This window comes from Pleurodeles waltl, chromosome 12 (genome assembly GCF_031143425.1).
Source record: "Pleurodeles waltl isolate 20211129_DDA chromosome 12, aPleWal1.hap1.20221129, whole genome shotgun sequence".
Taxonomy (NCBI): Eukaryota; Metazoa; Chordata; class Amphibia; order Caudata; family Salamandridae; genus Pleurodeles; species Pleurodeles waltl.
Window position 1 is genome coordinate 230083097 of NC_090451.1, and position 14668 is coordinate 230097764.

The window sequence follows — 14668 nt, forward strand, 5'->3', positions numbered from 1 at the left end:
AGGTGTCAGTAGCTCCTGATCCGTTAACCACTTCTACACAGGTTTCCGAAGTAACCAGCATCATTAGCAATGTCACCAACGCTGGTACTGGCTTCACCGATGCCGTTGTTGAAGTCTAGACATAGATCTCAGAGGGAAGCTCAGACACTTCTTGAAGATGAACAGAATACTTTTGGAGAAGGGTAATGTAAAAGGGAGAAATAGTGGCCTTGGATCCAGATTTCGAAAGTTTAGAAGTGGCAAGCGGGTTGGACACATCCCCAGGTTGGGAATTGTTGTCTCCAAAAGGTATTCCTCCATCCTACATCATACCATTCTGTGAAAAGGAAGGCCGCTGATATGTTGAATCTGTCTCTTCCGTCATTTGAGCTCAAGTCTAATTTGCTAACAGAAGTGCTGCATTCTACTTCTTCCACATCAGAGCCTTTATTACCTTCTAATGAGGCACTGACTGAACCAATTCTAGAAATGTGGTAGAAACCCATGTTATCCTCTGCACTATTCAGACCAGCTACGAGGGGATACAAGTGTGCTCCAGGAAATCCTCTGTTTTTATCCACTCATCCTTTACATGAGAGTTTGGTGGTAGAAGCATCCTGTTCGTCCAGCTTAACTTTTTGATCTTTTCTGATGTCTCCAGCAGATAGGGAGCCTAAGAAGATGGAACCGTCTGCGAAAAAAGTATTTTCTTCTGGTAGCATTGCTTTGAAGTCAACCAAGTGAACTTATTTGTTGGGACGGTACATTCATGCTTTGATGGACTCAGCTAAAAAGGTGATTCTGAAATCACTGGAGGGTATTTAGGGTCACTTTTCTGAGCTGCTGAACGACAGCCAGGAAGCTGCTTGCCAGGTCTTTCAGTCGGTTCTGGAGACTGCTGATTCGGTTGCCAGAGTGATGAGGACTTCAGTCGCTACAAGGAGGCACACATGGCTGAGAGGGTCTGGATTATTGCTGGATGTGCAAACACCTTGATGGATTTGGCTTTAGATGAGTCAAGACTGTTTGGCGTCAAAGCCGATTCTGCCTTGGAGCGATTCAAGGATAACAAAGCAAGATCTTTGGGCCTTCAATCGCAGCCTAGGGATTACAGGCAGTTTTGGAAGGTCTGTGGGTTTGGCAGGAGCTTCTCCTTTTGAGGATGGCAGCAATGCCAGCAGCAGCAGCAACTGCTGCCATCCAATCCCCTCTATAGAAGTTATAAGGGGCAGGGTCAGCCATCCTCTTCTTCTCCAGCCAAAGTCACAGGAAAGCAGTCCTCGTTTTGCCACCTTAGAGCATGCTTTGTAGGTGGGAGGATGGGTGTCTAAGTTTCTACCACAATGGAGATCTGTAACAGCAGATCAATGGGTTTTAAATATTATAGAAAATGGGTACTGCAAGAAAATGGGTGTACTTTATGGCAAGGTTAGGGCCTTGGAATGCAGTACACTCACATTTATCTCCTTGGGTCCAGTCAGTCGCTCAACCTTCAGCTCAGCACTTTGGTAGCCATGGCACAGAGCAGCAAGGTTTAGCAAAGGAACAACCTGTAAAGCATTCAACAAAAACAAGCAACAAAATAAGAAAGCTACCAAACAAGAAAGAGACACCACAACAATTTATGAAAATAGGGCATATTTGTTTGAAATTTTAGAGTCCTTGATGACTAAGATCCACTGAGGGTTCCAGAAATATGAATTTTTAAGGTATTTAAAAATATCAACATCAAATGCAAACAAGCATTCGCAAGTCAAAACTTTGCAAACTTCGTAAAAGAAAGGAAAACTTTTGTTACACTGAGTTTGGTGACTCCAACCCGAGTTGGGCAACCAAATCTACCAGGATAGAGGTCTAGGAGTCTCAAATGAAAACTCTGGACCATTACCTGGCTACCAGAGTGTCCTAGAAGCAAGTTCCAAAATTTACAGGTTTAAATTCTAAACTTTGCCAGCTTAGAAGGTGCTCAATGGATGCTCCTGAGGCTGTTCGGCCCACAAGACTGAAGTCTGGTTGAGTCCTTGATCCACAGGAGAGTGTGGGCGACTTCGACTTCAGATCTGAGGGTCCCACAAAGTCCTCTACACAGGGATCAAAGGGCTGCCAGTGCAGCCTTTAGTTTTTCCAGCACAGCTGTTCTAGTGTAAAGCTTTGGTGGGGGCTAGTGTTCTTGTAGTCCAACAAACCCGGTATATGACCGCTCTCCCGTGTCCAGCAGACTCGGGTGCAGACTTTGGCTATCTTGGATTTCTTCGGTGGTGCGTCCGACAAATAGTAGCAGGGAGACATCCATTGTGGCTACCACTCTGTTGTTTTGGGCTGTTTCCGCTCTCGTGTCCTTGCAGAAGATTCCAGGGAACCAGCCAACTGATCCCTGGAGCCTCTGCAGTGGAATGGGGCCGGGAACCAACTTTTCCCTGGGCCATGCATGAAGAAAAGAGTCCAAACGCTACTAGCCCAGTGTTCAGCAGATGCAGTCGCTACGGCACCGCGGACTCTGTGCACTTCAAAGGAGTGCAGAGTGGTCTTCTTCTTGTCCTTGGTCCAAAACCAATGAGTACTAACTTCTAGGGTGTCAGTGGTCCCCATTATATCTCAGTAAAGTGCCTCAAGGGGATAATGTGGTCACTAGCCAATGAGCTAGTTGGTCCCCTCCTACCTGGTGGCACAGTTCTGGTGATGTGTGAAATATGGCTATCCCACAGTGTACTTTGCACACCACAACTGACATGGCTGTAGTCTTCCTCTAGTGTGAGGACCTTGGTAGCCCACTCCTGGGGGTGTGGCTACCATGGGCAGCATGCCCATAGAAAACTGGTTCTAAAACCTGTTTTCCCTCCTTTGGCCCTGGCTTTACCGTGTCTAGGAGAAACAAAAGCCTTCTTGCCCGGAAATGTCACAGTGGCCCTTCCAAGGTGGAATCACCCTTTGATGCCTGCTTTTTCGGCTAACACCCTTTGCAGCCCATCCTGTGGGTTGAAGTTGGACCTCCAATGTGGCAACAGCCTTTGTTCTCAGCCTGGGAGTCATTTATACGTCTCCGCAGGGTTAGGTAGCCTCTATCTGAAGTTAGATGCATTGGAGTACCAACCGTTAACTCTGCAGTTACCTTATAATGCTACTCAACCATCTTCAGCAAAAACCGACAGTTTATGGCTTCGCTGCATAGACATATCAAAAATATATGTCTTTCTTTATAATATACAGCTCCTTATCATAGGGCTACATAGGCCTGCCATAGAGATTTACAAATATGCTTAAGGGACTTAAGGCAAATTTGAAATTAATGGTAATGGTAAAGTCAGGTGTACAGTGGATACACAGCTTTTTCAGTCTGCACTGGCAGCTGAAAGTCGTGTTTTCACTTTGTCACACACAGAGTGCTGCAGCCTGTTTGGACAGCCATCCTTACATGCCTTTGGTACCTGGGTACCATATACTAGGGAGTCAGCATATTCCATTTGGGAGTATCCAATTCAACATACGCTTTTGAAAAGCGAAAGAACACTTGCACTGAGGTCCGCACACCAGACCTCAGTGCACTCTCAAAGTGAAAAACCAGCAGCTGGAAGTCCAAATTGGGGCAAAATGTTGGGGAAACCTGAAAAAAACTATTTTATTACAGGTATGCCCTACCCTTCTCAGAATTTCTTCCACCCTTTCCTCCCCAGTAAGGTCTTTGTTCTGAAGACCATCTTCTGCTACTTCAACAGGAGGTCCTGTCCGTACTCTAAATGGTGCAGTAGAGTTGGTTCCAAAGCAGGAAACGGGTCAAGGATGATATTCCCAGTACTTCCTGGTTCTCAAAAAAGACGGTTGTTTACATCCAATCCTAGACCGCAGGACTTTGAATTGGTTCCTCATGCAGGAAAAATTCAAAATACTGATCCTAGCACAGGTGCTTCTTATTCTGGAGTAGGAAGACTGGATGGTCTTGATCGATTTGCAGGATGCATATTTTCACAGCCCCATTCTGCAATCACACAGGAAGTTTTTCGCTTCAAGGTGGGGTCACAACATTATCAGTTTGTGGTCCTTTTGTTTGGTCTTACTTCCACATCTCGAGTCTTCACGAAGTTGAGGAGTGCCAGTATTCCCCTACCTGGGTGATTGGCTAATCAAAGCCAAGTCTCCAGAGTTGGTGTTGCATCACTTGCAGTTGACAACTCAGTTGTTGTTCAACATGAATTTTTCTATCAACAGGCTCAAGTCCCACCTAGAGCTCTCTCAGCACATTCTCTTCATAGTGGCAGTACTGGATACTATGGTGAATCAACCCTACCCTCCTTAGAAGATTCTAGACGTTCAGGCTATGATTATAATGTTTCAGATTGGAGCATTGGTTCCAGTCCTGAAGTTTTTGTGCCTGCTAGGTCTGTTAGCCTCCTGCATTCTGTTGGTCATTCATGCACTCTGGCACATGAGGGCCTTCCAGTGGTGACTCTGCAGACAGTTGTTTCAGCACAACAGGGATCTCAAAGAGTCAGCCAGGATCTCGAGAGACACTGCAGTGGATCTTCACTACTGGGGTGTGGCCGGCAATCTGTCTCAAGTGAAGCCATTTAGCCAACTACCTCTGGTGGCCACAGTAATAACTGATGCCTTTGCTCTAGAATGGGGAGCTCACCTGGGGGATCTGGAAATCAAAGGACTTTGGTCTCCAGACGAACTATTGTTTCATATCAATCTATTGGAATTGCAGGTGATGTATCTGGCTCCCAAGGCCTTCCTCCCTTACATTTGCGGTTAGTCAGGTCTTAACAGACAATGCTACCACAATATGGTACATAAACAACAGGGAGGAGTAGGGTCATGTCTTCTATGCAGAAAGGCTCTGTGACTCTGGTCCTGGGATTAGGATCATCAGATTTGTGTGATGGCAAATGTTCTGGCCAGAGTTCTCAACTTCCACACGGACAGTCTCAGCCGGAATTTTTCAGCCGATCACGAATGGCATTTCTATCCGTAAGTAGTTCTTCACATTTTTTGGTTAAGGGGGACCCCTCAGATAGACCATTTTGCCACAGGAGAGAACACTCATTGGCCGTCATTCTGCAGCCTCCAGTATCTGATGCAGGGAGCATTGGAGAATGTGTTTCAATTGGACTGGGTTCCCCCCATACACTTCATGTTCTGAGAAAGATGTGCCAAGACCTGGCCCAAGATTATTAATAGCCCTGGATTAGCCACGAAGGGTGTGGTACATAGACCTTCTTCACCTTTCACTGTGCCCTCCACTCCGTCTCCCTCACAGGGCAGACCTCCTCTCGCAGTTGCAGGGGCAGGTTCTACATCCCCACCTCCAGAGCCTGCACCTACATGCCTAGAGATTGATCAGGGCAACCTGAGTTCTTTTTCTCTTTCCCCTGATGTGGAGGATGTTATTTTATCAGCCAAAAGACACTCCATCATGTCGGTTTATGCCAGCAAATGGGCTAAGTTTGTAAACTGGTGTGGGGAACATTTTATAGACCACTTAAAATCACATTTAACTGATGTTTTGCATTGTATGCTTTCATGGCACAGCAAGGCTGTGCAGTTGCAACAGTTAAGGGCTATTTGTATGCCCTTTTGGCATTTTTTTGTTACCCGATCAGCCTTCTCTGTTTAAGTCCCCTGTGGTGTAAAGGTGTATTAAGGGACTTATTAAGAAGTATCCTCCCACTCCGTTCATTATGTCTTTGTGGGATCTCAACTTAGTGCTTACTTATCTTATGTGTTCTCCATTTGAACCTTTGCATAGTTGTCTTTTAAGGGTACTTATTTTTAAGACTTTTTCTGATTACTATAACTTCTGCTAGACGAGTTAGTGAGTTGCAGGCTGTAAGGGTTAAGCCTCCCTTCACGACCTTTTACCCTGATAAGTAGGTGTTAAGAACCTGAACTGCTTTCCTGCCAAAGGTTGTTACTCCCTTCCTCCTGGGCCAGTCTATCACCCTTCCTACTCTCTGTCCCCCTCCACATCCATCTAAAGAGGAGGAAAGGCTTCATCGCCTGGACCCCAAAAGGGCTGTTAGCTTTTATGTGGACAGAACTCGTGATATCTGGCTGGATGATCAGCTGTTCATTGGCTATGTGGGCAAGATGAAAGGAAAAGCAGGGCATAAGAGGACATTATCACAATGGATCATCTTTGCATCAAGATCTGTTGTGCTATGACTTTCAAAGGACCTCCAGAAGGTATTAGAGATCATTCCACTAGGGCTAAGTCTTCAACTTCTGCTTTAGCTAGAGGTGTCCGTGTAGCTGACATTTGTAACATGGCTACTTGGGCCTCCCTTCACAGTTTTGCGAAGCACTATTGTCTAGACTCTGAAGTGAGAAGGGACTGTCACTTTGCTCATTTTGTTTGAGAATTCTTTGGTACAGGCAGACATGCACCCTTCTCCGAGTGTGGGAATGCTTGGGTACTTAAAGAGTGAGGAATTGTTAGGTAGATGCATCCATCAGAAGTACAAGTTACTTCCATTTGGTAACGCTTTTTCTGGTGAATACAGCACCTGTGGATTTCTCACCATGCCCACCCACCTCCCCGTTGCTTGTCAGCATATATCTAAAAGAGTTTTGTATATAGAATCTGTTTTTATATGTAATTTTTTGGTCTAAAGTTCTTTGAACTGTGATTAATATTTTGAGTTATTTACACTTCTTCGCCTCAAAGGCACATAAAAATGGCTGTAAACTGATGTCAGCATGCTGACAAGGGCTTCTTATGGCTTCAGTGACGTCACACGAGGTCACGTACAGAGCCATGGGCATTGTGACATCCTTGTCCATGTAGGAGAGCTGTCAAAAAAAGCTTCTGTGGAATGCTGGTGCATTGGGGATATTCAACAGATGAGGAATCTGCAGGTAGATACTGTATCCATCAGAAGAAGAGTTACCAAAGATAAGTGACTTCTTCATTTGTATTCAGGCAACTGACTTCCACAAGCAGAGTAGTGAGTACACCGACCTATCACAGCATCTAAGGGCCCCCACACTCGCGTTGACGGTAGGATCGCTGCACTCCAGGTGGTCCGACCACCCAATTACAACTTTGGCGGGTGGACCTGCCTAAAGACCGCCATCCCCACTAGGATCATAGATCCCGACAGGGTAACGGCATTCGTAGTTGTAATTAGCCATGGCGGCGCTGAACACATCGCTACCTAGCTGATTACAACCCCACTTTCTACCAGCCTTTTCATGGCGGGGACCCTGCCATAAAAAGGCTGGCAGAAAGCCAGTGCTGCCCCCCCCACCCCATGCCGAACACCTTCAGAAGGCACACTGTCTGCTTTCCCTTAAAGGAGTCGAGGCCAATATCCTAGCACTGTTCCTGCCAGTCAGCCCGGTGGGAACGCTTATAACAATGTTCCCGCCGGGAAAATTGTGATACGCTCGGGGGGACATCACCATCATGGCAGTGGCTTCCTCCCCATGAGTTTGGCGGTCCTGTAGTTGGACCGCCAAACTCATAATGAGCCCCTCAGTATTTTTCAAGAAAAAAAATACCTCAGCTTCAGGTCCTAAAGTCTGAGTGTACAGACAAAGCAATATTACGAATAACATTAAAAAAAGATATCTAAAAGTTACCCACAGAAATGTAAAGAGGCAACAAATAAATGAGTTGGGAGACTGCTGCAGGTTTAAGCGTGCTCTTGACAGTAAATATTCTGTATGTTAGTGCAGAGACAGCCTTTTGGGAGGCTTGGGGGAACAGAAATTACCAGTGTATCATTTTAGACATGCCTAAAGAGTCTAGGAGGTGTTAAAGGTTGGGTGGGATGATGTTCTCTGTATTCTTACATATTTCTTTTCACCTATACTGAACTCTGGTACAGTCTTGGCTAAATACAATCCACATCCGGGTTGTCACCCCTCCATTGTTGATTGAAATAAATCCATGGCCATTCAGCTGCAAAAGGATCTCACTCTTCAAACCCACATCAGCACTTTAGCAAAGGGAGCACAATTCCACATCAGACTTAAATGTAGTTGTAACATTTCAGACCCAAGACTTCAAGCAATGTGTCCAATCTTTAGCCCTACTGAGGCCTGATTGTGGCATTTCTTGCTGTATTGTTTACATAGGCTACATATTGCACCCCTGAAATCAGTTCTTCATGCAACAGCAAGACTAGTCTCTGGGACCAAAAACATGAACACATCATCCCAGTCTTTGGTATCATTGGACTGACTTCTGGTCGAAGCGAGAAGTCCCCTGAAGTGAGAAGAAAGCTGAAGGCGGCCTGCACTAACCACAAAACTCTTCATTCTGATACTCCAAACTACCCATTAATCATATGGTCATCTCAGGCAGGCAGAGACAACTTAATACTTGAACACCTTGTCTGCAGTAAGAAAAAGACCAGTAAACAATCCTTTAGAAGGACTAAACGAGGGGGTGTAATTTCTTCCCACCCTTCAAGACAGTGGTCTCTTATGAGGTTTTCAAAGGCGAGTCAATGAGGCTATTTTTATTTTACTTTCCAAAGTGATCTTTTGCCTTCTCACTGAGCCCACACCGGGCACCACTGAAGCTCAAATTTATAAAGGCCCTTCCACTATACAGGTAGTTCACCTTGGATAAGGCATTTCTTGTGTCACCTTTACTACCTGTATGTCATCTACTTCATTTTGTAAATGTTGGGACTTATCAAAATCGCTGTGCTTTAGGTATTATTAAGCACAGTGCAACCCTCCACGTATTAATTATTCGTTCTGCTCCAGTAGGAACAGTCCAGCCCCGATTGCCACGCCCGGTCCTGTCTGAACCGGGACACAAGCAACCTAAGACTGGTTTCAGCCTGATAGGCCTTCTTCAGTTGGTGCAACTTGTTTCTAGAGGCACAGTGAGCAAGCAACCTATATATTGGGATACTCTTGACCCTTTAAGGCTTTACATTAAACACCAAAGAGGTGACAGGAAGAATGCTTACAATTTGTCTAACCATTGTCAGTCGCTCAGGTTAGCATTCCAACCCGTTGTTTTGCCTACCATGCCACATCGTGGAGAAGTGTGGCTCAATGGTTAGAGCGGCAGACCCTGATGCAGAAATATGGCCCGGGATCAGGGTTCAATTCCCGCCTCGGCGGGTCTTGGGCTCAATTTCCTCGGACCTGAAAATTCTCGCATTGGTGCCTAATGTAATTCTGGGGTCCCACTCTGTAACTCTGGGCAATAGCTTGCTTAATCTCCACAATGGTCCCCACAGCGCTGGGATGCCTAGCTTCACCTTGGAGGCTGCCCAGGAGTGGGCACCTCACAGGGAAAAGCCAGGAGGGGTTCCACAGCGGTATGCGTACAGCGCCTTGAGACCCTAACGGGTGAGTAGTGCGCTATACAAGTACGAAGTTTACAGTTATCAGATTAGATTCAGCTGTATGCAAATCTGCCAAAGGAGCAGTCCATTCTAAACTGTCCTGCCAAATTCTCTTTGAGCCAAGACATAATCATTCCTAGATGGGTTTTGGTCTGATCAGGCCTCATGAGTCGGATGCGGATTGGTTCCAGCGAGCAAGTTGGCCACACCTTGGCATATGCTTGGCTACCTAGGGCATTACATCAAACAAACAAAAGATGATGCGAGGAATGCTTGCAATTTGTCTACCTACTGGCAATCACTCAGGGTAGCATTCCTACCATCTGTTCTTTTGCCCACCATGGCACCTCTGATTAGACCCAGCTATATGCAAATCAGCCGTGGTTCTGCTCCAAGAGGAACATTCCAGGCTGAACTGGCAAGCCATGTTCTCTCTGAACCGGAATACAAGCACCTCAAGACTGATTATGGCCTGATTGTCCTTCATCAGTCGGGTACAGAGCAAGAGACCCAGATAATGCACTTAGGCATTTAGGTTAATACTGCTCCCTGAACACTCTGGTGTAGTTTTTTGGGGGAAATAGAACATGATATGTGTCATGTGCAGTGTATTATTTGTACAGGAGGAAATTATTTTTTTGCCATCAGATACTGACCCTGAGCAAGAGAGAGAAAGGAAGAATAGGGAGAAATAAGGATGAAACATAAGAAAACAGCAACAAATGGAGGAAGTATGGAGGAAAAGAACCTGTAAGAGACAGATAAAGAACATAGAGAGTGTAGGATAGTGCAAGAATAAGAGGTGAGGTGGACTCAAAACTAGGAAGCTTGGTATTCAGGAACCCCAGCATTTGGCAGTGCTGGCTGCGGGCTTGTTAAAAAACATTGTGCTCTCCAGTTAGTCATTTATGGAATAAGTATTGGTCATATATGTGGGCCTATGGACCAAGACAGAATTTGTGTTTTGTCATCGTCGGGCGAACCTGCTAACTCTCCAGAGCAGTACCCTCTTTTCAAAAGTCTTTTGGAAGACTTGCTTGGCATGATCCCGGCATCCTTTCCACAAGTAATATTTACTTCACTCTATGCACAGGTGTTTGCCCCGTGGTGTTAAGTCCTTTTGACCCAGCCCTCCTTCCCCTATGTATTTTTTTCTGCTATTTTGTGTAGCTGTGGAAGAGTGGTGCCGGCGGATGACATTTTTGGGGGGCGGGCAGTGGCCCATTTATGATTGTGATATTCAGTACCTGTCTATGTCCCTTTGGAGTGAGGGAGGTGCCTCCCATGCATCAACTTCTTTTTTTTCTACACCGGGGCTGCCCCATTGTACCTCTGCCACTTTTTTTAATTTTACGTGGGGTGAAGATTCTCTGCCTGCCTACGTACGTACACACACTGTTCTCCTCTGGGAGTGCAGCACCTCTCTTGCAGAAGTGCTACATGCCCTTCGAGTACACAGAAGTTCACTTCTCCATGTGTAGCTTGCTCAAGAATACAGCATGGCCATCTCTAGCCTTGTAAATGCTGGGGGCTATGCAGTGGTGTGCTTTGGAAGTGCAGGTTGTGATGAGAATGAAAAGCAGTCTCTTCTGGAAGTTCAGTGCACTTGAGGAACATACAGGGACCTCCTCTGGAAGTGTAGTGTACGATTGTGATACATACTGGTAATTTCCTTGAAATTGAGGGGTTTTCAGATATATATTGATCTCTGGAAGTACTATGCTACTTCTGTACCCATATAGTGATCTCTTTCCGAAGTACAGTGTTTTCTGGTGATATACAGTTGTATTCTCCGGAAGTATAGCATGCTGTGATGGAACAGTGGTCTCCACAGGACGTGCTGAGTCATCAAAGAAACAGCTGTCTATCCTGGAGTGCAGTATACTCTGGGGAGTGCAGTGCACTTTGGAATGTACGCATGGACTGGGGATGTACTGTGGTCTCTGAAAGGGCAGTGTGCTCTGGGGAGACACAGCGATCTCTGAAGGCACAGGGCGCCCTCTGGGTTTTCATTGCTTTCCTCTTGCCTGCTTTACGGCTCTTCAGCAGCCTCCTTCCTGAAGCAGGCTGGCATGATTATATGTATGTAGTGGGCTCCTCCCTAGATACTTAGATATGCATTGGTCTATCCCTGAAATACAAGGGTAGACATGGCTCTCCTCTCAGAAGTGGAGAGTGCTCTGGAGATTTATGCCAGCCTCTTCCCTACAGTGCAGCATGTCTTGTTGGAACACAGTGGAGTCCTATATAAATGCTACATGGTTTGGTTTGGAGGTCTGCTCGAAGTGTAGAGTAGTCTGAGCATATGCAGGGAATGGGTATTCATCCCTGGAGTGCATAATATTCTGTGTGTGTACAGGGTTTCTTTTCTGAAGTGTGGATTAATCTAGTGCAGAGACCTTCAAACTTTTTTTGCACCAAGCCCCTCCTAAGTAAAATGTTTTGAAGTCGGGCCCCCCCCCTCTAAAACTTTATGGCAAAGATTGGAAGAGTTTGAGGGGAATGACTGATTGCAGGGTGCGTGGATTAGAGATCATTTCAGATGTGCTTTTCTGTAGCTCCTGAGCCGCGCTAAACGTAAGACTTATAAACGAGCAAACGCATCAAACAAAAACAGATTTGACCAAAAAATCTACTCTCCATAATTGTGGTGCTATGAACCTCTTACATTCCTGGGCCCCAGTGCAACTGCAGCTGCTGCACTAATGATAGTAGCTGCCATAATGATAGCTGTTGCACTAATGATTAATGAATGAAGCAGTACTTATAAAGCGCGCAAATACCCAAGGGTGTCTTGGCACTAAAAAAAAAGATCTACACATAAACATAACAGCATCCTAAAAAAATGATAACAGCAAACCTGAAAAAAGATTTCAGATGTGGTCCAGGAAAAGAGTATAAAAGACACCCCTATGCTAAGACCTACTAAAACAATTTAATGGTAGGAGTATGTGTATAATCAGGTTTTCAAAAACTTGTGGAATTTCTGATAATTCAATAGATTTCTAAGGTAAAGAGGCATTTTATTCCATAACTGACTAGCTGTGTAGACAAAACCACAACCACCCCATAACACTTTATTTATCTTGCTAATTGATAAAAGGTAGGATGTTGAAGATCTCAAGAATCGAGCTGGGTTGTACCAGCTGATTCTTTTTTCTGGGTAACCAGGTTTAGCACAGTGTAGAACTTTGTGAACCAGGCACAGTGCTTTAAAAGCCACCCGCTTTTTTTAATGGGAGCCAGTGGAGGTCTTTCAGAGCATTTGCTGCTGACATAAACTTTGGCACTTTCTTAACAAGACGTGCAGCTGAATTTTGCAGAATCTGTAGTTTTTTAAATACTGTTTGTCTTGCTCCCATGTATAAAGCATTACAGTATTCGATCTTAGACATGACCCTATCTATCTTTACAGATTTTTAGTGCTCGAAGGGAATGTAAGGAAGCACTCTCTTTATAGTCTTCAGTCGAAAGAAGCAGGAGGATGAAAGCTTGTTAACCTGCTTCTTAAAAGATAAATCAGTATCGAAGAAGATCCCAAGGTTCCTTACCTGAGAAGTCGGTTTGGAGATGATCCCATATCTGGGGGCCACCAAGAGTGGCACCAGAAAGTGGGGTCTTTACCAAAAATAAGCACTTCAGTTTTATCTAAATTGAGTTTTAGCCAGCTTGAGGTCATCCAGCCAGCTATAGCATTCATATACGTTTTGAACCTAGCTGTGGCAGGCTGTTGCCTCTTCGTTAAACCCTTCAACAACATGCTGGACCATCACTTGAATCTTGAAACAGGCTGTCAGTTCCTTTCTAAAATAGAAATTAGCTCTTACATTTTGCCCCCCTTCACTTTTTGCGGCAAGGATGCCCACTGCTGTAATGCTAGCAAGGAAAATGAGCCCCCCTGCCCCTTTTAAAAAAAGTAAGACATTCATAATTGTGATGCAATGGGTCTCTCAGACTCCTGGGCCCCAGTGCCACTGTGCCTGATTCACTTTTGATAACTACTGGCTTGCAGAGCACTCCATCTCTCTCACTCCCATCTCTCTGATGCCCAAACCAAGGTGTCTCCTCTGCTTCAATTTTCCCCTCCCTTGGGTAATTGCCCCAATGCCCAAAGCAACACTGTCCCCTAAAGCAAGAAAAGAAGGACAGTAAAACTGTTGTAATTATGCAGCTGCAGAAGCAGTGATACCTACAACTCATTGAAGCGGGCTGTTTACTTTGCCCATTGTCCGAGGTCATCACCCCTAGGCCTAATGCCCAACGTAGGCTTTCTGCCACTTTGTGTTAATAAAAAAACATATCTACCCCTTCCACTTTCCCCCAATGTTGCTTGGGCCTTGTTCCATGAGCAGCAAGTGTGATCCTAATGCAACTGAGGAAATGAGCCCTATGCGCCCTTTCCTAGGAGGGCAGGGTTGATGGGCTCCTATGATGTGAAGCAGAGAGAGTGATAAAGAGTTAACCCCTTAGCTGCTGGGCCTCCCCCTGTGCTGAGCCCTTTTTTGGCTATTTGGGGTAGTTCGCGCTTAAGCCTTCATAACTTTTTGTCCACATAAGCTATCCACGCCAAATGTGCGTCCTTGTTTTCCAACATCCTAGGGATTCTAAAGGTACCCAGAGTTTGTGGGTTCCCCTGGAGGAGACCAAGAAATTAGCCAAAATACAGCAAAACATTTCTTTTTTTTTAATGTGAAAAAAGGGCTGCCGAAGAAGGCTTGTGTTTTTTTCCCTGAAAATGGCATCAACAAAGGGTTTGCAGTGCTAAAATCACCATCTTCCCAGCTTTCAGGAACAGGCAGACTTGAATCAGAAAACCACATTTTTCAACACAATTTTGGCGTTTTACTGGGACATACCCCATTTTTACTATTTTTTGTGCTTTCAGCCTCCTTTCAGTTAGTAACAGGAATGGGTGTGGAACTAATGCTGGATCCCAGGAAGCTAAACATTTCTGAAACGTAGATACAATTCTGAATTCACCAAGGGGTCATTTGTGTAGCTCCTACAAGGTTTTCCTACAGAAAATAACAGCTGAAATAACATAATGTTGAAATTGAACTGAAAAAAACAGCCATTTTTCTCCAGGTTTTACTCTGTAACTTTTTCCTGCAATGTCAGATTTTTGAAAGCAATATACCGTTACGTCTGCTGGACCCTTCTGGTTGCGGGGATATATAGGGCTTGTAGGTCCATCAAGATCCCTAGGTACCCAGAGCCAATAAATGAGCTGCACCTTGCAATGGGTTTTCATTCTATACCGGGTATACAGCAATTCATTTGCTGAAATATAAAGAGTGAAAAATAGGTATCAAGAAAAACTTTGGATTTCCAAAATAGGCACAAGATAAGGTGTTGAGAAGCAGTGGTTATTTGCACATCTC